This window comes from Pinus tabuliformis, chromosome 3_2 (assembly GCF_031772625.1).
Source record: "Pinus tabuliformis cultivar Carrire ecotype Pingquan chromosome 3_2, CPIR1, whole genome shotgun sequence".
NCBI classification, from domain to species: Eukaryota; Viridiplantae; Streptophyta; class Pinopsida; order Pinales; family Pinaceae; genus Pinus; species Pinus tabuliformis.
Genome location: NC_142302.1, coordinates 968,891,668 through 968,914,618, shown reverse-complemented (window position 1 = coordinate 968,914,618; position 22,951 = coordinate 968,891,668).

Here is a 22,951-nt window from a genome sequence, read left to right as displayed (position 1 = left end):
AAGCCCTGTATAAGATGTGAGTTGAGTTACTAGTTCTGGAAGCCTTGGTTGGAAAAATGCTCTGGAATCCCTTGAAGGCTTGGATGGAGACCGATCTGATGATGGTTTTGGTGATGTCTGACCGTGACGTGGAATCACTGTTTTATGGGTTGAGGTGGATGGCCTTTGGAAGCCCTGGATGAGTTTTGATTGATGTGTTCTTTGAGATCCCACATTCATGCTTGTAATATGGCACGAGGGTGACTGGCTGAAGAGATACTTGGCTCAGCCATTCTACGGTCGGGTGGAACATGGTAGTCCCATCACCGGTTGGTTCATTGCATTTATTAATGAAAAAATTAATTCCCTTGATTTTCATGTGCAAATGTACTGATGTATATATGGATTTTGATGGCTAATATGTTTATTGTATTCATCTTCCTATTATGTTGTTTATATGCACATTTAACCCGGAGGGTGTTATATAGTGGTATCAGAGCATCGTTCAAACACTTGGACTGGATGGACTCTATCATAGGTGAAATGAAGAACAAAGGTTCAAATTTTAGACCTTCCAGTCATATATGTTATAAATTTTCTATTAGAAGTTGAAAATGTGAAGGTAAATCCCACTGATAATGTGGTAAAATTTTCAGATATTGGTTCACAATACTTTAGGAATTATGATCTAAGGAAGATGACCTTCCTGAATGCACCTTTAAATAGGTCATGTTGGAATTTCTACAATAACTCATCTTTTGTAGGTTTTCAGAAGCTGAATAATTTTCCACATTGAGGGGACATACCACTAATTATGTGGTAGAAATTTCAGATATTGGATTGCAATATTTTAGGAGATATGAGTAGAGGGAGTCAAGCCTTCTGAATGCTCCTAAAATCAGGCCTCAAACAAGTCACGCTGACATTTTTGTTATAACTTTTCTTCTGGGAACTATCAGGAGCTAAAACAATTTCCACAATGAGGGGAAATCCCACTGATATTGTGATAAAAATTTCATACATTTATTAGCTATATTTTAGGAGATATGACCAGTGGAAGTTGAAATTTTTGGATACTCCTAGAATTGTGCACCAAATAGGATTGTGTTGGTATTTTTTTATAACTTTTCATCTATGAAATCTTAGAAGTTGAAATTTGAACCATAGTGAGGGAAAATACCACTGATCATATGATTCAATTTTCATAACTTTTACTACTACATTTTAGGAGATACGCATTGAATCATTTGCTATATTAGTTTGCAAGCAAAGTGTTTGATGAAATGCTCAAATGGTTCAATGATTAATTGCATACAAATGGTTTGATAAAATGCCCCATTGAGTATGTTGTTTATGGTTGGGGATAGTATTGATGTGTAATAGTATTTCTGTAGTAGATATATGATTACTTGTATGCAAATAGTTTTCTATATTAGTTTTCATGCAAAGTGTTTGAAGAAATGCTTACATGCAAATGTAATAGTATAGTAGTTGTTTGAAGAAAATGTAAAAGTATGGTAATTGTTTTAAGAAAATGTTATTTTTAGATGGGATGGTATTATGATATGATAATACGGATGTATCTGATCTATGCCTATTTTCATGCAAATAAGAGTTGCATGTAGGGAAATTGAAAGGTTGCATGCAAGGAATTCGAAAAGTTGCAAGTAAGGAAATGGAAAAGTGGCATGTTTTTAGTTATTATGTTACAAGTGGAATGAATGAAATGTTTTGACTTAATCTCATACACAATGTATGAGAAATAGAAATCAATTTCTTTTCAAGTGTGGTTAAATTTAGTAGATCTTTGGAGATCCCATTTCCATAATTGGATATTGGAGATCGGGCCATTATAGTAGCTTCCTCCTTCCACCTTAGTGTGGACCATGGATAGTAAGGGGGTATGCTTATAGGTTGGTGATAAGTTGTTAGTGCTGGTGAAAGTTGATTTCAAATTAATAAACATGATGTCTTGATTTTGGAACATGTGACTGACTGTGTATGAATTATATGTCGCTTACATGTTGATTTCATGATACATACTTACATCCTTGTATGTTAGGTTACATTTTTTAATATTCTAATTACATGTATTAGTCTTGTAGGTTGATTACAAGAATTGATCACTTATGTTCGACTACATGCATTTATGCATAGGTGTAGTTGATTTGGCATTGCTTATGCATACTATTGGTTGCATGTGGCAAAGTGTACGATGGAGTAATGGTTGTTGTCATGCATGAGGTCATGGTTTGTGTGCTTGATATGGTCATGCATTGATGGCTAGACTCTAGCTAGAATGATGTGTATATGGTTTTGTACTCATTTTTTATGTGTATATGCAGTTGTTATGCATGTATAGTAGGTCAAACATGCCTTGTGAAGTCATTATATGCAATTTTGGACATCATGATGCTATTGGTTGTTATGATGCTAATGAGCTTGTTGAGATAGAGCAAGGGATGTAGATCATCATAATGAGGTTGCAACATTAGACCTGGGATAATTGCAGATCGTCATACAAGTAGTTTATGTTTGACATGTCTAAAATTTATGCGTAGGTGTAGTTGATTTGGCATTGCTTATGCATACTGTTGGTTGCATGTGGCAATGTGTACGATGGAGTAATGGTTGTTGTCATGCATGAGGTCATGGTTTGTGTACTTGATATGGTCATGCATTGATGACTAGACTCTAGCTAGAATGATGTGTATATGGTTTTGTACTCATTTGTTATGTATGTATATGCAGTTGTTATGCATGTGTAGTAGGTCAAACATGCCTTGTGAAGTCATTGTATGCAATTTAGGTCATCATGATGCTATTGGTTGTTATGATGCTAATGAGCTTGTTGAGATAGAGCAAGGGATGTAGATCATCATAATGAGGTTGCAACATTAGATTTTGGGATAATTGCAAATCGTCATACAGGTAGTGTATGTTTGACATGCAGGTATGTAAGTTAAGGATTATTATATGCACTAGGGTTATATACATTAGGTTTATGAACATGTATTTGATTTTATGGTTACATTCATGAAAGATGTTAGTTTATTAGTATAGTTATGTGCACATGGGTCGGATAGTCAAGAATGATAGTAGCTTGTGGTTGTATGCATTGCTTCTATTGTTTATGTTAGGTAAATTGATGATTAGGTTATATGTTGTTGATGAGCGTGATATATAGCTTATTGTTGTTATATGCTATTAACTTGATGATTAGGGTCATTTCATTAAGATATTGACGTTATAATTTGGATTGGTCATATGCGTGATGGTTATGTTCATTGCCTTGAAGATCTTGGTGTTATATGTATTGCATTAACCTGGTTTGACCCATGCAGATGGTTATGGTTACGATATTCAGGTACGAACCAACATATTTGTGAGATGGTGTCATACTAATCTAGATTGACTTTGCATATGTATATGATTTTACGATGTGAACATGTTAGTTAGATATTGTTATGGATATCGTGATCTTATGAGTGATTGAGCTGATGCGTTGTAAATTTATATCATGCTAGATAGATTGATTGTGCAGACAAGATCACCTCCCCTGAGATACATTAAGGTATCAGTTGCTTATGTTATATATTTGGTGCTTGACTATTGATTATGTCATCTAGTTGATTTATTTAACATGGTATGAATGTTTGATGAATTACATAATATGAGTATGTGTTCAAATGATCTTGTTTTAAGATGATTGTACTAAAATATATGTGTTGAGATAGTTGATATGTACTTGAGTATAGTAGGTGATAGTTGTAGTATTGTGACTGATGACTATGAGTTGACCATGGATTATGACATGATTGTTAATCTTGGTAATGGTTGATTTCAAATTAATAGATATGATTGTCTTAATATTTGGAACATGTGGTTGGCATGTGTGAGAAGTTGCAGGGTAACATGCCTGGTATTAGCATGAAAAGGTAATAGTTGATGTGTCTATATAACTAACAATTGGGTGGTGTGACATCATATAGTAAGCCTCGATTCCAACAAGGTAAAAAGTTAAAAGAAAGGAATTGGGCAAGAATTCCTTTGGTTATGTTTGGAAACCCTAATTTCAAATGAATGAGCGCTTTGCACATAGGAAGTCTTATTAACCTTGATTTTGTCTTACATTATGTGGATATGTGTTATATTCATGAACATGCACTTGGCAGGTATATTAGCTAGTCTTTAGCTACAGGTGGATCTATTAAAGGATTGGAGTCCCTAGAGAGATGGTGTGGATGTGATCAATTGCAAGCAGCGTGCGTGGCACAATTAGATGAGGGAATTGGTGTATTATTATGCTTAATTATACATTGATAGTTATGTGTTTATGGCAGCATGATGCAGGGAGAAGCATGGCAAGACAGGTTGCCATGAAATCTTGAAGATGGCTTAGGTTGATCTTTCCTTGGGAACCATGGGGATTGAGTCATGGTGTCAGTCTTGTGCTTTTGGTATTTTGAGCTTGATTTGCGGTTTTGTTTATGTCTGGTGCAAGGCCCTGCCACTTTTTGGTAGTGTCATATGGTTATGGGCTTTCGTCGTCTTCTTCTTGGTTTTTTATCGTCTTCTCTTTTATTGTTTTGAGTCTTGGGAGTTGGTTGGGAAAGAGGAAAGTTGATGGAGCTCGGGGAGAGTTGTGTGGTACCCGAAAGGTAATGTAAGATTCATATGAAGCTCGGTGCATGAGTAAGCGCAGTGGAAGGTAAGGCTATGACAGTCGGTTGGACTGGCTGGGTCCATTGTGGTAAATGGACGGTAGCAGTATAGTCATGAGAAAGGTAACAGGAAAAGGTAAAGTAAATGGATTTGAGGCGTCATATGCCTTGGATATATTGGAAACCATTGTTCTCAATGTTGTGCATGTGTTGCATGAATAAAGGAATTTCTCTTAACCTAGACCTTATGTTATCTAATCATTATATTATGATCATGATTATGCTAACGTTTATATATGTATACATGTATGTATGTATGTATGTCGTTGTCTGACAATATCATGATTGTTTTATGCTAACGTTAATATATGTATGTATGTATCCATGTATATATGTTACTGTCTGATAGGGTTGTCAAGAATCATTCTTGTGTATGAATGATTGTTTATGTAGGCAGATGTCATGAAGAGGTTCCTAGTCTCGCGAGGAATCAAGTGGAAGAGTAGTTATGACAAATATATGAGGTCAGTATTATATGGTTATCAGTTGATATTATGTGATTATATTATGTCTATTTTGTGGACATGTTATACCAAAGGGTACGCCAGCAGAATGAAAGCAACGTGGTATGCGACATGCTAAGACAAGCATGGATAAGACACTGGAAGCAGGGTTGCTTGGTAGAGGCAGTGTGGTTCTGGATGTGTGGTACTATTGTTATGCATATGTTGTATATGTTGTACATGTTGCATCTATGATGTGTGCACTTGTGGTGTTGTGTATACATAGCAAGTGTATATGTTATTTATGCAATGTTATGTACATGATGGTACAAATAGGGTTGTGCGAATATTGTGTATGGGGTGTTGTATACATATTGTACTGTCTTCATTACGTATATGCGGCATGTGCGCATATGGTGCTCTGTGCATGTTGGATATGCAGTGTTGTGTACAGATAATGCTATTTACATGTTGGGAATGAAATGCCATGTACAAGTGGTGTTGTGTGCATGTTGTACATGTGGTGCTATGTATGTATGGTGTGGTGTGCGTGATTGTACGAGTGGCGTTGTGTGCATGTGGTGATGTGTACATGTGGTGTCGCGTACATGTCGTGCGTGTGGTATTGTGTACACATTGTACAAGTGGTGTGGTGTACATGTTGTGCAGGTGGTGTCGTGTACATGTGATGTTGTGCACATATTGTGCAGGTGGTGCAGTGTACTGGTGGTACTGTGTACATGTTATACATATGGTACTAGTGCACGTGTGGTATTGTGTGCATGTAATACATGTTGTGTTGAGGGCATGTGGTATTATGTATGTGCATCATGTAGTCATGGTATTGCGGTGTGTGTACTCGTTGTGTGGTACTCTATGTAGGTATATGTATTGGGTTGTATTTCCCATCGGGTATATATGGATGCACTGTGTTGTACACTGGATGTAGGTGTATGTGTTGTACGTCAGGTGTAGGTGCATGTATTGCATGGTGTTGTGTGTCAGATCTGGTTGTATGTGTGTGATGCACACTATGCGTATGTGCACCTGGTAGAGAAGAAGGTATTGGGTGTTTGTTGGGTGTGGCAACCGATCTGGTTTCTATACAGAAGAACAAAGGCAGAAGCAAGGATCGATGAAAGATAGGTATCAATATTGTATTTCAGTTCTATTATGCATGTGATTTATGATTTTGGTATATGATTATTACATGTGAATTATGATTTTGGTTTATGCTCCATGATTCTGATTTATGATCTATGATTCTGGTTTATGATGGTTACATGTGATTTATGATTTTGATCTATGATGGTTGTGTCTTGAGCTAACTTGATGTGATATTTTTATACATGATGATTTGGTCAAAGATGCTAGTTTGACTTCTTGTGACAGGAAGCGAACAGGATTCCAAGAGTGCCTTATTGACGAACTACCAATGAGATAAGATTTGAAGTTATTTCAATTTATTTTGAATCTAATGGAAGTTGTGTTCTTGGTATAGGAAGCATGAACATGCCCAATTGGGTGGTTGGAATCGACTGCAAGAATTAGCAGCAACAACAAATGAATTGAAGCATGCAACAGTATGCCGGTAAAGAACTTCAGGAGTAGGGCCATTGTGGGACATTGGTACCCAATAGTGTCCATTGACTTCCATGAGCATGATATGACTGCTATGATGTGTTAAGGTAGTTATATGCCTTGGTTTTTGTATCTTCCAATGCGAGGAAGGCTTGCCAAGGGATGGACTACCCGAGATGGCAGTGCTAGCGGAACTTGGAAGGTGAGTGATTGCACGGAAGGGGTGACCGGATTCTCGAGGGACTGTGTAGCAGAGAAGGGAAGGTCACGGATGGATTTGTTTTGGTCATTAGCATTGCTAGATGGAATCAAATGCACATTGGGAGTGCACCCTAGAAAAATGAGTCGGTAACTATTCACTGAGAGGACAAGTGGCGCAGGATTATAGTGTTGGACATTGGATGCAGATTTGACTTTGCAGTGGATTCTGGACTTCCTGGGAAGGAGGTGAATCCTGGTATTACTTTGAGGGTGGAGGTGTGAGCCTCTAGATTCTCTTGTTGATTGATACGGGCATCGTATCCTTTATTTTTCTAGTCAATCAAATGTGCATATGTGTATATCATTGTAAATATCGTAATGAGTTGTGTTATAAAGCTCCAATATGCGATATGGTTTTTATCAGGTCATGATGATTTGCTTTTCAGCAGGTCATTCATTGTAAATACTACAATGAGTTGTGTTATAAAGCTCCATGGGCAGTATGTTTTGTTTTCAGCAGTCATGTTGGTTATAGGTGTCATTGAACACCGAGGACGGTGTTCCCCCAAGGGGGAGGGTTTTGTAACAACCATGGTGAAAATTCCATGTAATAATATATAAATACTAGGGATGATGGGACACGTATTCCAAGATGAATGGTGGGCAAGACATCCTAGTGGGTGTTCATTTGGTTGTTTATGGGTAAGGAAATTGGCAAATGCAATGGCTAAGGCATTAAAGAGGCAAAAAGGTATTTTGGCACATTTATTTATGAAACTAATGGAAATTAGGAGAAAAAGGAGGTGAAAGGTCAAAGGTTGCATGTGACGAGGAAAATGAAGGAAAATAATGGAAAATGAAGAAAATAGAGGCCTCATTAATAAAAAGGCTTATGAGGATCAATTAGCAAGCTTCTTCCTTTCAGGGTGAACCTTTGGTCAGTTCAGTTTTGGAGCTCTCTCATTATTCTCTCTCTCTCTCATGCTCTTGGATACTTAGAGTTTTCTTGGAGCACTCACGGAGGGTGTGGCATACTTGGATTCTTGGAGCAAGAAGGAAAAGGAAGAGCAAGAAAGCACAAGAGGGCATCGACATCAACAACTACATCCAATTTCTTGCAGGTACTGAGTTGCATGTATGATTTCTTCACTAGTTTTTTCATGCATGGCACATGCATATGGTTTCTTGGTTATGATCTGTCATTAGCATGGAGGATGGCCGGGATTGACAGTGGATTTCCTAGCCTTGCCATTTCCTGGATAGTCATGGTCATTGTGAGTTTACCTTCATTTCTTTGTTTTGGTTGGTTCTCATATTTCCTTAGCTTGAGTTGAGTTATTAGTCCTCGAAGCCCTAGTTGAACAAATGCTCTGGAAACCCTGTAACAGCTTGGGTTGAGTTACTAGTCCTGGAAGCCCTGGTTGGAAAAACACTCTGGAAGCCCTTAGTGGGTTGAGTTACTAGTCCTAGAAGCTTTGGTTGGACAAACATTCTAGAAGCCCTGTATAAGTTGTGGGTTGAGTTACTAGTTTTGGAAGCCTTGGTTGGACAAAAGCTCTGGAAGCCCTGGAAGGCTTGGATGGAGACCAATTTGATGATGGTTTTAGCGATGTCCGACCGTGAGGTGGAATCATTGTTTAATGGGTTGAGGTGGATGGCCTCTGGAAACCCTGGATGAGTTTTGATTGATGTGTTCTCTGATATCCCACATTCATGATTGTAATATGGCACGGGGGTGATTGGTTGAAGAGAGACTTTGCTCAGCCATTCTACGGTCGGGTGGAACTTGGCAGTCCCATCACCGGTTGGTTCATCGCATTTATTAATGAAAAAATCCATTCCCTTGATTTTCATGTGCAAATGTATTGACCTATATATGGATTTTGATGGCTAATATGTTTATTGTATTTTTGTTCCTATTATGTTGTTTATATGCACATTTAACCTGGAGGGTGTTACATATGGCCTCAAAATGGCTCCAAAAGTTTAGGACTCGAAAACAATTGCTAAAACTAGTAAATTGTGCTACAATTAAGGAACTGAAAGAAATAATGGTACAATGATGTAGGTGGCCACAAATATCCACCTAGATCATGCAGTGTCACAAGTTGTTATTAAAGTTGATTTCCTTTGCCTGCCTGCCATAGAATACTCAAAACTTGTATAGGGCCACGAACCTAAAGGGAATTGTGTCTGCTTAAGAACAATAACAAACTTATGTGCATGAGTCTATGTGTGATAAAGCAAGTTTTATGGTGGGTTCTTCACCTTTGTATTTAGAGACACTATCTTTCTGCAAGTGTGACTCTACTAAGGCTTGTCTCAAGGTTCAAACACATTCAATCCACACACTCAAAAAACTCTTCAATAATACTTGAAACCTCTCTGTTTGAACTAATCTCATAGTCGGCACTAGAAGACACTATTTTGTATCAAACATTCATATCTTTTGTGTTTAGTGATTGATCAGTTCATCAAAGAATGAAGTTTTTAGCAATAACAAAATGAAATTACTCTGATATGTGTTTAAGAGAAAAACAAAACTAGAAACAAACCAATCTCTGCAAACCCTAACTGTCTAATGAGCAATAGAACAGAATGTAGCAAAAATTAACTACCAATGAAAGATCAATGAAATAACCTAAATGAAAAGAGATTCTAATATATGAGATCTAGTCGTGCTAACTGACATTCTAATCACAGATTAATAAATCGTGCTAAGTAAACAAGCTTTGAATACTATATATGTATTTGGTCATGCATTCATGTATTATGTTAATGTAAGTTAGATCTTGATACGGGAAATAAAATCAAAGAAATGAACTAACTAAATACAAGTACACTCATCGCAATTGTCCCAGGAGAGGTGGACCCTTGATAATCTCAACTGGGTCTTTCTCTTATCTGACATACATAAGTTAATTATGAGTGAATCTTCAGTTTATTGGTTGATCACTGCAAGAAACACCACACTGCACTTCAAGCAGCACCCCATTGTTCGATAGGTAGCACCTCACTATACATTGGCAACACCACACTCGATTGCAGGCAACACCCCACTACTGCAGATTGCACCCCACTACTATAGGTATCACCCCACTACTACAGGAAACACCCCACTACTGTAGGCAGCACCTATTGGGAACGGGATCCCCCAAGGGCGGTTTTAGGGCTAAAAGCCCATGTTTAAGTCAAGTTTTTGTAATATTATTGCAAAGACTCTGCATTTTTTGGTCACGAAGCGCAAAGGTATTATGTGTCACAAAGGGTAGTTTGCCCTTAGTTTTGTAAAGTAAAGTCAGCTATAAGAGATCTACCCATGGTCCATGGACCATGGGATGCTAAGCTCTAAGTAGTTAGAATAACCAAGGATAGCACGAGTAAGAGTGTCATAGCTTTAGAGCTCGAAGTCTAATTCTTGTGCTGTAGCGTAGGTAGAGGCTCTATAGCTGAATGCGCAGAGGCCTAGGGTAGAAGTCTGCAGCTGAGTGCGCGGACCCCTGCAACTGTGTGCGCAGGGTGAACAGAGTTTGTAATACTTGAAAGATATTAATAAAAGGAGTTATTCTGCAATTTCCATGTAATTGTTCTGTTGATGGGTTTGGATATTTTGTGTATGAATTTCCTTTATTATGTTTATATGGTGCGCGAATGAATGAAATTACATTGAATAATTGAACTCAATCATGAATATCTGCTTACGCGGTGATAACTTTAAGTATATGACAAGATAAGCAAATCACTTAGGATAATTGAGGAATCTGCACAGCACACTGCCATAGCATCACGAAAGTACCCGAGCCACAGGTTAGGGCTACGCGAATGTCGACCGTATACTTTCACGAGGGTATTGGAGGCCGAAATAGAGGGTTTGTCTCACAAGCCCTAGAGCAAGATCACATACGCGAAAGCAGGTATAGAAGAGATCAAACGACATCACAACCATCTCAAGGGTGCGGGAACTTGGTTCCAACATCCCCCCATACTGCTTCGGGTGAGACTTCAGTCCGCGCTCTGTGGGCTGATGCTGAAAGGGCCAGTAGTGTAGGGATTTGTTTGGATAATTAACATTGAACCTGGGTCAGGCCCCCTCAAGCCAACAAATGGTTCCGTTGTCGGGACTGGAATCTGCATAAGAGATGTGTGATGTCGTATCACTGGAATCCAACTAAGAAGGAGATTGGAGACTGGTTGGATAGAAAGATCCACGAATTCGCGGCACTGGAGAACACAAACCCATGACTGTCAAAGGAATAGTGGTTGGACCGATATCTGTATAGAAATTTTTTTCTGCTCTTCCCTATTGAGCTATACGAGTGGATCGCGAAGCTAGCAGATAGCCAAGGAAGGTGGAAACTTGATGTTCCTATTGTGTGGAGCCCAAAGCTAGTACGAAGGTTGGAAGTATCGAAGGATAAAATCGCCCGTGCTATTAATCATTTGCTTGATCGTGTCATAGGAGGATTTGTGACTAAATTCGCGGTCGACACCTCAGTCAGCTATAGCGAGGCAGAGCGACGCTTTTTCAAAGGACCGCAAGGTAAGTACGTAAAATCTTTGAATACTTGGATTAAAATGTTGTTGTGCAAAAAATAGGTTATGCAGCTACCTTGATGTTCGAGACTACGCGAAGCGGAAAAACTTACAGGAATGAAGGAAATAAGGGTCCGGAGTATAGCCCCTTTATTTCACCTCCGCGAAGAGAAGAAGGGATAACGAAGGTCTCTCTGCGAAGTGTTATTGAGTTAATAAGACAAGGATTCCCGCAAATACCACCTCCGCCCACACCACCTCTGACTTCACCTCCATTGCCTCCAACTTCACTTGTACCACCTCCACCTCCACCGTGATTCAGTATGGCAAATATAGTGAAGTTTTCGTTGTTCAAAGACTTTGGAAATGAGGACTCGGACCAATTCTGGTTCGTTGTAAGGGTTGTATGGGAAGCTCAAGGTGTTACAGATGATCATATAAACAAGGCGACATTGGTTAGTGCTCTGAAAGATCGTGTGCTAACCTCATATATTAAGTACTCTAACGATAACCCGAATGCTGGAGTAGCAAACATCCAAGCAGCACTAAATAGGGAATTTAGCATGCCTAAATCTGAGGTGCAGTCAATTGTGGGATTCAAAGAGATCGCATTGTAACCAGGTGAGACGCCTTAGGAACTAGATCAGAGGCTGAAATGTACAATCCACGAAGCCAACATGAATTTTCCAGATGGACAACATCATGAGTGGTTTGTGGCTTCGCTACTACCACACTTAAGGAGTGCGTTGTCGCAGCAGAAGATAACAACTCAAGTAGAGGCCTTGGAGATTTCCATGAGACTACATGAGACTCCAATGCAAGATCCTAATCTAGGAGTCCAGCAGATCCATGTGCAGCTGAAGAATTTGTGCCTTGAGATGCAAAGTCTGAAGCAGGATAGGACGGTTTGGCCAGAGGTACGCGAGGAGGTATGGTGCTTGAAATGCAAGAGTCAAGGTCATGACAAAGACCATTGCCCGGTTTTTGCAAATTACCTTGCAGGAGGAGGGTCGATGCCTTTAAGGCAGTAAGCTCAAGTAGGACCTAGTGTGGGGCCTACATCATGGTGCACTATCTGTAAGGTAGCCAGAAAAAATGCCACAGATAACTATCACTTGCTACAGAAGTATGTACAAGCACCGCAACAACTGTTCTGCAAATTTTGTAGGTCGGTAGGACATGATGAGTGTACTTGCATGAGCTATGAATTGATGATGGATAGAACTGCCACCTACAAGGTTTAGGCCGAAACGCGACCCCTTGACCAGAATGCAGGGATGGAACGGATAGGATTTCAGGGGCGTGGACAAGGCCAAGGTCGAGGAGGACCTGGTAGAGGTCGAGGACAATTGATTTGCTACAATTACGGAGGTCCATGACACTATGCCCTCGATTGCACTAATCCAACATGTCTGTCATGCAAGTATTGCACGTTGTTTGATCATGAAATGGAAGACTGTCCTATGCTGATAGCTAAGATACGTGACAAAGGGGTGCTACCACCTCCACCAACTCAAAACCTGTAGATGATGAGGTTTGAGCTGCACAAAGAAGATCCAAACGTAAATATAGTGCTCAAGAGTGGAACCACAATAGGAGATGACAAGGGGAAACAACCAGAAGACAGTACATGGGTTTGCAAAGGCCTGGAAAAAGAGGCTGTGTTGAACTTGGAGCACACTCATGAAGCCTTCATGGAATCTAAAAAGAGCTTTACTGAGACATCCACCTCAGGAAGAAAGGATAAGCCTGAGCCATAGATGGATCCCTCTATGCTTACAACGTTCCTGGAAACTTGTATGAAGTTACTGCGTGACAATAAGGTTGTGAAAGGGTTACAAGAACTCATCAATAGATGCACTGGAACCACGCCAGGTGAGCTACACGTAGTACGAAAGATTGGCAAGCATAAAACAAGGACGGGACGGGAGATGAGACTGACTGCACAAATAGGAGAGTATGAAATGGATCAGGTCATTTTGGACCTGGGGTCAGATGCGAATGTCCTACCAAAGAAGACTTGGGAGTGAATGGGGAGACCTATGCTGCAATGGTCTCTAATTCAGCTAAGGATGGCAAATCAGCAGAAAATCATCCCCATGGGGCGGCTGCAGGGGTGACCGTGGATATTGAGGGAGCAAGCGTGCTGGCAGATTTTGAAGTAATAGAGATAGTGGATGACAGCAATCCCTACCCTGCGCTCCTGGGAATTGACTGGGCTACTGATATGAACGGGGTAATCAATATGAAGAAATGAAGATGATCTTTGAGAAGAAATCACTGCACGTAATAATACCCCTAGATCGTGCTGAAGGATCGCGCTATACGAAACCAATATGCGATTATGAGAGTGATGACGACCTAGACTGTATCTATAAGATAACAGCGTGAGACCAAGATTAGGTGAATCCCACTGTAGATGGACGAATTACGTGGGATCGTGAGAGTTCCTACACTTCGGACTCCGACGAAGAAATAGAATGTTGGTAGAATTGGTTACACGAAGTAACTACGCTAAATTGCAACATGATGACCCGGTCACTGCGCTGTGTGTCATCAGAGGTAAGAAATATGCCTATTTATGATTTTTTAAATGAGGTAGATATCTTTTTGGATGCATTTGAAAGAGAGGTACCAGAAAAGCAGCACTTCCAGGCCTTAGACTGGGCACTGCACGCTACGCCCGCAAGATGGTAGGGTACACACAAGGGAAGCTTTGATGACTGGCGTGAATGTAGGAGGATGATGAGAGCATGATTTGGGAAGCCTAAGATGCGACTGACAGACAAGTATGATGGACAGAATGATTCGCACGTGCATCTGGCCAAATGGATGCAAGCTTATGGAGAAAAGCTCCAACCTAAGTGGGTGCACCTGTTATGTCATACCCTAGATGTTATCCCAATGAATTGGTATATAGAAACATAGCTTCGACATGGGACAGGCGAATGGGATATCCTGTGCGAGGGATTCATGATGAAATTCAGTTTTGAGGATGGGTTTGACAATATTGATGAAACATTACAAGAGGTGAAAGCAGCCATCTATAGGATACCGCAGGATCCTTTAGACCTGATTCAGCCTGAATGGGCTACTCAGCTGAGTCACGCGCTCAAATGTTATAATGTAGCTACTGAAGATGAGGATGAGGATCCACATAAGATTAACATTCCAGAAACAGAAGGCCACAGCGAGGTTCAAGGACCACAGGTTGAGAACCCCGATATAACCGCACCGGTGAAAATAAAACAAGTGAACATTGGTACGGAGGCAGAACCCAAATTCGTGAAGATTGGAGACTACTGGGACAATGCAATGGTGGATAAGGTCGTTTAATTGCTCCACAAATACCAGGACTTATTCCCTACCAAGTTTATAGATTTGAAAGGAATAATCGGAAATATAGGAGTGATGAAGATCATGTTAAAATCAGATGCGAACCCAGTTAAGCAAAGGCCTTACCGCCTCAGTGCGAAATACAAGGAGAAGGTTCGCTTAGAGCTAGACAAAATGCTAGCAGCAGGCATCATTGAGCCTGTGGAAGAATTTAATTGGGTAAGCCCAATGGTGGTGCAAGAGAAGAAGAAGAAGGATGAGATAAGGATCTGCGTGGATCTCAGAAAACGAAATGATGCTTGTGTGCATGGCCCTTTCCGGACTTCGTTCACGGATGAAGTGTTGGAAAATGTAGGTGGATAGGAAGCATATCCTTTACTGGCGGGTTCTCTGGGTACCACCAAATCAAAATCGCGCTGGAGGATAGGAGCAAGACAACCTTCGCAACTGAGTGGGGTTGTTTTCAATACACTATAATGCCATTTGGATTGAAGAATGCGCCTGCAATATTTTCGTGCGTGGTTGTTGCGGCATTCAAGGAATTTATTCATAAGTTCTTGGAGGTATATTTTGATGACTAGACTGTATTTGCGCTGGTTAAGCACCACGTAGCAAGCTTGCGCTTAATGTTGGATACCTGTCGAAGATACTAGATCGCGCTCAACCTCAAGAAGTGTCTATTTTTCGTTCCTTTTAGGAACCTATTGGGGCATGTGGTTTGCAGACAAGGACTGATGGTAGACCCTGCAAAGATTGTGGTGATACTGAACTTGGAAGCGTTGAGGAGTGTGAAACAGATGCATGCTACTTTGGGACATACGGGATATTACAAAAAGTTTATCAAAAGTTATGCCCAGATCATCGCGTCGATGGAAAAATTGTTGAAGAAAGATGTCTCGTTCTGCTGGAACGATGACTGTAAGAAAAGCTTGGATATATTGAAAGAAAAGATGGTTACCGCGCCGATTCTAGTCTTCCCGGACTGGAAGAAAGAGTTTCATGTACATGTCAATGCGTCATGTATAGCGCTAGGGGCAGTACTAACACAGGCTGGCAGAGAAAGCTTGGACCATCTAATCGCGTTCGCAAGCCGCATATTATCCAAAGTAGAGAAGAACTACTCTACCACTGAACACAAGGGGCTAGCTATGGTGTATGCACTCCAGAAGTATCGACACTACTTGTTAAGAGGCCACTTTAAGATGTATACGAATCACTCTGCGCTGAAGTACCCGGTCAATAAGCCTATGTTGGGGGGGGGGGGGGGGGGGTGGGGGGGGGGGGGGGGCGGGCGTGAATCTGTAGAAGGCTCTTATTGTTCCAAGAGTATGATTTTGAAGTTGTTGTGAAGCCTGGATGATTGAATGCGGGACCAGACCATCTGTCACGCATTGAAATAGGGGAGGAAACTACTAACTTGGAAGAAGGATTGTGTGACACGCAATTATTTGCAGTGCATGTCACAGATGGTCATTCTGAGGATATAATACACTTCCTAACAACAGGAACTGCACCGGAAGGATACTCTGTCCAACAAAAGAAGGAATTAGTGGTGCGCACAGCAGATTTCTCTGTCATTGTTGGGCATCTATACAAGATGGGGACTGATGAGATATTGTGACGGTATGTACCTGAGTTTGAACGAGGCAGCATCCTCACGAATTCTCATGGGGGCGCCGTGGGAGGAAATTATGTAGGGAGAGCAACCGCATTGAAGATTCTACGCGCCGGGTTGCGGTGGCCAACCTTCATCAGGATTCAAAAGGATATTGCAAGGCGTGTGATGTATGTCAAAGAACAGGCAGGCCATCGTGGAGGGATGAAATTCCTTTGAATCCACAAATGACGTTAAAACCCTTCGAGAAGTGGGCAATAGATTTCATAGGACCCATTTAGCCACAAGGGAAGATAAGAGTGAGTACATTATCATTGCAACAAAGTATTTGACTTGTTGGGCAGAAGCGTAGCCGGTGAAGGATTGCACGGGCGCGACGGTCGCGAAGTTCCTATTTGAGCATGTACTGACGAGATTTGGATGTCCAAGTATCTTGATGAATGATCATGGTACACACTTCCTGAATGAGATAATCAGTGCACTAATAGAGGAATTTCAGGTGTATCACCAGAAGAGCACACCTTATCACCCACAGGCTAACAGGACAGTGGAGGCGTTCAACGAAGTGCTTGAAAATGTGCTGACCAAGGTTTGCAATGCTCAGCGAAGTGATTGGGACCTCCACATACCTGTAGTATTGTGGGCTTATCGAATGACATGCAAGAAGTTGACGGTACAAACCCATTTTAGGCTCGTCTATGGTGTGGAAGCCATAATGCCTATGGAATACATTGTGCCTAGTCTGCGCATAGCAGCGCTCACAAGTATGATGGATCGCGGAGCCCTAGAAGAGAGGCTTGCGCAGCTGGATGAGCTCAAAGAAGATATATTTTTGGCTGGATTTCACCAGTAGGTCCAAAAGCAGCGAGAAAAGGCATGGCATGATTGACACATCAAGTTACACACATTTAAGGTAAATGATATGGTTTTTTTGTATGATAGTATGTTTGATAAATTCCCTGGAAAATTCAGAATGCACTAATTAGGGCCTTATGTTATTAAGGAGATTACCGATAGAGGAGCGGTACAGCTGGTCAAGTTAAATGGAGAACCCTTCCCAGGAAAGGTGAATGGCAGTCGCTTGAAGTTGTACACCGGCGGTCTTGCCATGTGACTAAATGAAAGTAGCACAATCTTAGCGCTCCAGGCAGCTAAAAGGAGGCACAGGACTATAAACTACACTACCTAAGTTGGGGAGCTATGTGATTGGAAGATGGTGCGAAGCAAGGACGTGGAACTGGATCCACGACAACGCGGAGGGAGTTGCGCTACCCAGGGAGAAATCGCACAGGTCATCCAGAAAGTGACTGTTAAATTCATTGTTCATGAAAATACGATAGAAGTGAGGCCAGATGGAGCGGGCAGCCGTCATTTAAGACGAAACTTATGGCTTAGATCCTTGAAAATCCGCTGCCAATCCAGCATTAATGAATCGATTTCAGGGGGAATGGTCGAATTTGAATTCAAATTGCCCTATAAATTACAAGTGGTTGTCTAGCAAGAAACACTTGGCATTTTTAGTATTCAGCTATTGAGCTCTCAGATGCCTATGGACCCAGAGTTTTTCGAAGCTCTCAAACAGACTCCTGCATTTGCGAACTTGCCTGAGACGTCGCGAGTACTGATAGAGAGTGTTATGTCATCACCCCCAGAAGTTATCAATACACAGCAAGTGGTAGAAGAGCTGGCACAAGAGATGGAGAAACAGGGCGAAGAAGTCGCCCCCAAAGTAGCCGAAGTACTGGCAGAGGTCCCTAAATCTCTGAGAATGTCGAGACCAAAGCCGAACCCAACCAAGGAGACCGTGAAAGATAAGAAGGGAAAGCAGCCTTCCATCCTAGTGAGCGCATCGTCGAGACAAAACCTAACAAAGCCCACTGCCCAGGAGAAAGAAAAGGCTATAAACCTCGAGGCTGAAGAGGAGGATATCGAAGACATCCCCATGGACGATGAAGATGTAGGAGTGGAGATAGAGGAGTTCGAAGGCCAGGGTGCGGACCCTATTACAAGGTTGTCGGAGTATGTCCCTCCGTGCAAGCCTAAGTCCAAGGTCCCAAAGGACATTGATGAAAGTAAGACTCCCTTGCAAACCCCTTTGCTACCGGATGAAATCACTTTTTACGATTTGCGTTTGGCACGGGTGCCCACATCAAGGCTCAAAGATTGGGACTTGGCATACCATGAGAAATTCCTGCACCTGGCAACCAAATATTTGATGCACCGCATCATAGACACAAAGACGGGGATGACTGCACTGGAGCCGAGGAAGTGGCTCAGGGGAGTAGAGAAGGCAAGATTACTCAACTTATTCTTGGTGTTGCACTATAACCGCGCCCCCTTGACGGTCTTAGTCATCAAGCAGTTGTTGCGCTTGGTGAATGATGGGTGTCTGTGGCTAGAGGAGCTGATACCCATCACTGATATGTTGATTCACTGCATCACACGCCTGCCGTATACAGGTAAAAATCTAGTGATAATTTTTAGTGGCAAGGGCGGTGAGTTAGCGCTTGTAGAGTCGATGAAAGAGAAGTTCAAGTTGGTGAAGAAGTCGCGCTCGCACAGCAGTACGCAGAAGGAGTCCAGTTTAACTGGTCGGACTACCTTCGCGGCGAGTTCCTGGAAAACTGTCGCGAGGTGCAAGAGCAAAGCAAGGTGTTCCACTATGTGTGGCTCTTTCTATAAATTGTGCTCATAGCGTGGGAGATACCGGAAGAGAGTCAATTCCCCTCGGTCGCACTAGAGCTTCCTGAGCAGCGAAGTACACTTCACTCTAGCGGCCAAGGACGTGGACCGCGTTCGAGACAGCAAAATTTTCTGGATCTTGATGGAAATGAACATCAGGATGACTATCAATTGCAAGTCGCGATTGTCACCCACGGTATATGCTAACCTGCAGAGCTATGCTAAATTCAAAGCGGATATCAATCAGGGCGCGGAAGGACCCTGCGCAAAAGTGGTACGATTTGTCGTACCTGGCCACAAATGATGCCATCGATGTGGTATTAGATAAATGGCCGATGGAGTGGTGCACCTCCATGGACTTGGCGGTGGGTGGAAGAAAATCCACCACACAAAAGAAGAAGGACGAGGCCAAGCTGAAGATGGCACAAGTGGTTGAGAAGAGGAAGAAGGAGGCCATTAAGAAGGCCAAGGCAGAACAGACAGGAAAGGAGGCAGGAAAACAAACAGGAGGCGCAGAACAGGGCTCTGACAAAGGCGCGCGGTCGCCTTAACCTGCAACTAAAGAAGAGGACACAGAGTAGTATGGTGCGGACCCTCAGGAGATGTCCGGCTGTATTAAGCGCTCGAGAGAGCTGGAAAAGGGAGGGTCCAGAAAGAAGTCCAAGGCGACCAAGACCTCGCTAGACCCCATCAAACTAACGGAGGGAGATTTATATGACATCGGTGACACAGTCAGAGATGTCACCGCGGAGGCCCTGCAACAATTTGAAAAGCAGCAGAAGATCATCCTAAGGGCCATCTAGATGGGATTGCAGGAGTTGCAAGCCCGCGCGTCGCAAGTTGGTACGATTTCTACCAGCTTGGCTATCAGCACATCAGAGGTTATCGATATGCTGCACACGAAGACTTCCAGTGCACTAGTGCTGTCGGATGGAGCACTCACAACAAAAAATGAGGCTGACAGGCCCACTGTCAACGCCTTGAAGGGAGTAGGATTAAACCTGGCAGCACTCCCGCATGACGCACTCCACTCCTTGCAGGATGGAGTAATTACGGAGCTGAGGGCTCACGAGCACCGCGCCCTCCAAGTGATCAAACGAGAAGAGAATAAATAATGAGCAGATGGCCTTGTAGAGGGATGCTGCCATCACTGTCGAGGCCGAGTCGAATAGCCAGAGACAAAAGATCATACAGGTCGTGGAGGAGGCCTGCAAAATGGTCCCGGAATTGGCCATTCCAGAGGAGGAGCCAGTTGAGGTCTGCATCTGTAAATTGGCCACAGGGGTGCGCGACACTCGGACGGAGATGGCGCGGGTTCAGTTGGAGTTGAACTTACAGATTATAGAGCTTCAATTGAGGTCTCAGCCTTCAACGCCACCAGAGGTAAAGGAACAACGGGTAGCCGCTGTAAAAGAAGCAGTTGCGGCAGTGGAGAGTGTAGTATCAAACTCCATCTAGTTGTTTCAGGTCCTGACCGGCTTGCAGGAGGACCCAAACATCCAGAGGATCGAGACAGAAGTGCGCGAATGCCAACAACGCTATGACCAAGTAAAGGGCACAGCGCGAACGTCCCGCTAACATAGAGGTTAGCCAAGCTGCAGGAAGCCAAGTAGCTGAAGGAACAGGTGGACGCAGTGCTGCACAAGGAAGTAGTGCTGAAGGCACGACTTAAGCCCTGCCTGGAGGAATCTTATGCAGTAGCTTCAGGCTGAAAGTGCAGGAGCAGTGACCGAGCAGACAATGGAAGATGTGAATTCGGCCGCAGTGCAGTGCATAGCCGAAGTTGCGATCATAAGGGTCGAGCTGGACAGGCTTCGTGCAAAGATCTCCACGCCTGCCGAATGACTCGAGGGTGAGTCATGATGTTTGTGTTGGGGGCCTATTGGGAGCGGGATCCCCCAAGGGAATTTTTGGGGCTAAAAGACCATGTTTAAGTCAAGTTTTGTAATATTATTGCAAAGACTCCGCATTTTGTGGTCGTGAAGCGCGAAGGTATTATGTGTCACAAAGGGTAGTTTGCCCTTAGTTTTGTAATGTAAAGTCGGTTGTAAGAGATCTACCCATGGTCCGCGGACCATGGGATTGTATAAAAAAAGCTAAGCTCTAAGTAGTTAGAATAGCCAAGGATAGCACGAGTAAGAGAGTCATAACTTTAGAGCTAGAAGTCTAAGTCTTGGGTTGTAGCATAGGTAGAGGCTCTGCAGTTGAGTGCGCAGAGGCCTAGGGTAGAAGTCCGCAGCTGAGTGCGCGGACCCCTGTAGCTGTGTGCACAGGGTGAACAGAGTCTGTAATACTTGAAAGATATTAATAAAAGGAGTTATTCTGCAATTTCCGTGTAATTTTTCTGTTGATGGGTTTGGATATTTTGTGTATGAATTTCCTTTATTATGTTTATATGGTGTGTGAATGAATGCAATTACATCGACTATTTGAACGCAATCATGAATATTTGCTTATGCGGTGATAACTTTAAGTATTGACAAGATAAACAAATCACTTAGGATAATTGAGGAGTCGGCATAGCATGCTGCCATAGCAGCGTGAAAGTACCCAAGCCATAGGTTAGGGCTGCGCGAAGGTCAACCGTATACTTTCGCGAGGGTATTGAAGGTCCGAATAGAGGGTTTGTCTCACAAGCCCTAGATCGAGATCACCTATGCGAAGGCAGGGATAGAAGAGATCAAATGACATCACAACCATCTCAAGGGTGTGGAAACTTGGTTCCAACATCCCCCCATACTGCTTCGGGTGAGACTTCAATCCGCACTCCATAGGCTAATGCCAAAAGGGCCAGTAGTGTAGGGATTTGTTTGGCTAATTAAAGTTAAACCTAGGTCAGGCCCCCTCAAGCCAACAACACCCTGCTACTAGACTTCCCACTAATTCCTTCATCAATTGGAACTAGTTTAACTAACTTTAACTCAGTTAGACTAAATTAAATAATTACGACTCAAAATAAACTCAACTAGTGCTCCCAATTGTAGAAAACACTATACATGACTCTAGTTAGACCCTCAACTTGAATTAACTAATCCAACTAAGTCAAAATAACTTAGTTAACTATTACAAGCTGTCATGAGATGTGGAACTACAATTTTGTTCCCAATTTAATTTAAGGAAAAATTAAATTAGGATTTTTTCTTGATGCTATTTTTAAAATTTCTTGTGGTTATTTTCAACACTCCCTCTCAACAAGAAAGGAATTAAACTCTATCCTAATTTTGTACCTTTGGAATGTTCTACATGCAACACTTGTCACTGTTGTTGTTTCTACTGCAACATCTGCAACCCAAAAAAAACATCCAAACAAAATAAACTAAATCACTGTTTCTGCAACTATCTACTAGGAAAACCGTGTTGCTGCTGACTCTTCTACTGAGCCTCCTACTCTATTTTCAACACTACTTTCCACTCCTCAGTATCTGATTAACATTGATCCTCCTACTATTGAAAATTGTGGGCCCCCTGTACCAAGGTAACGGTCCATGAGACAAAAAACACCTCAATGGATCCTGCCCAATTTATGAAACTCTTAGACTAAGGTTTCATACTGCCCCACCTCACACCTGGAGGTATGGTTGCATGTGCTCCCTCTGCCCACTTAGCTTGAAATCTCCTCCTACTGGAGGTCTATGACTAGTCATCTTCATCGTCATCCTCATGGTCAACCCAATTGTCAACTGGATGAAACTTCCTCTTAAGAGCTAAATCATGCTCCCTCTCAACCACAACATCTCTAGTCCTTGCCTTGCTCCTCAAGGTTATGCGTGCCTCTTCCTCTAATGTGTAGAGGCTCTCAACCCTGACATAAAATTGCTTGAGTTGACATGAATCAAGATGCTTGAGGTAGGCCTTTC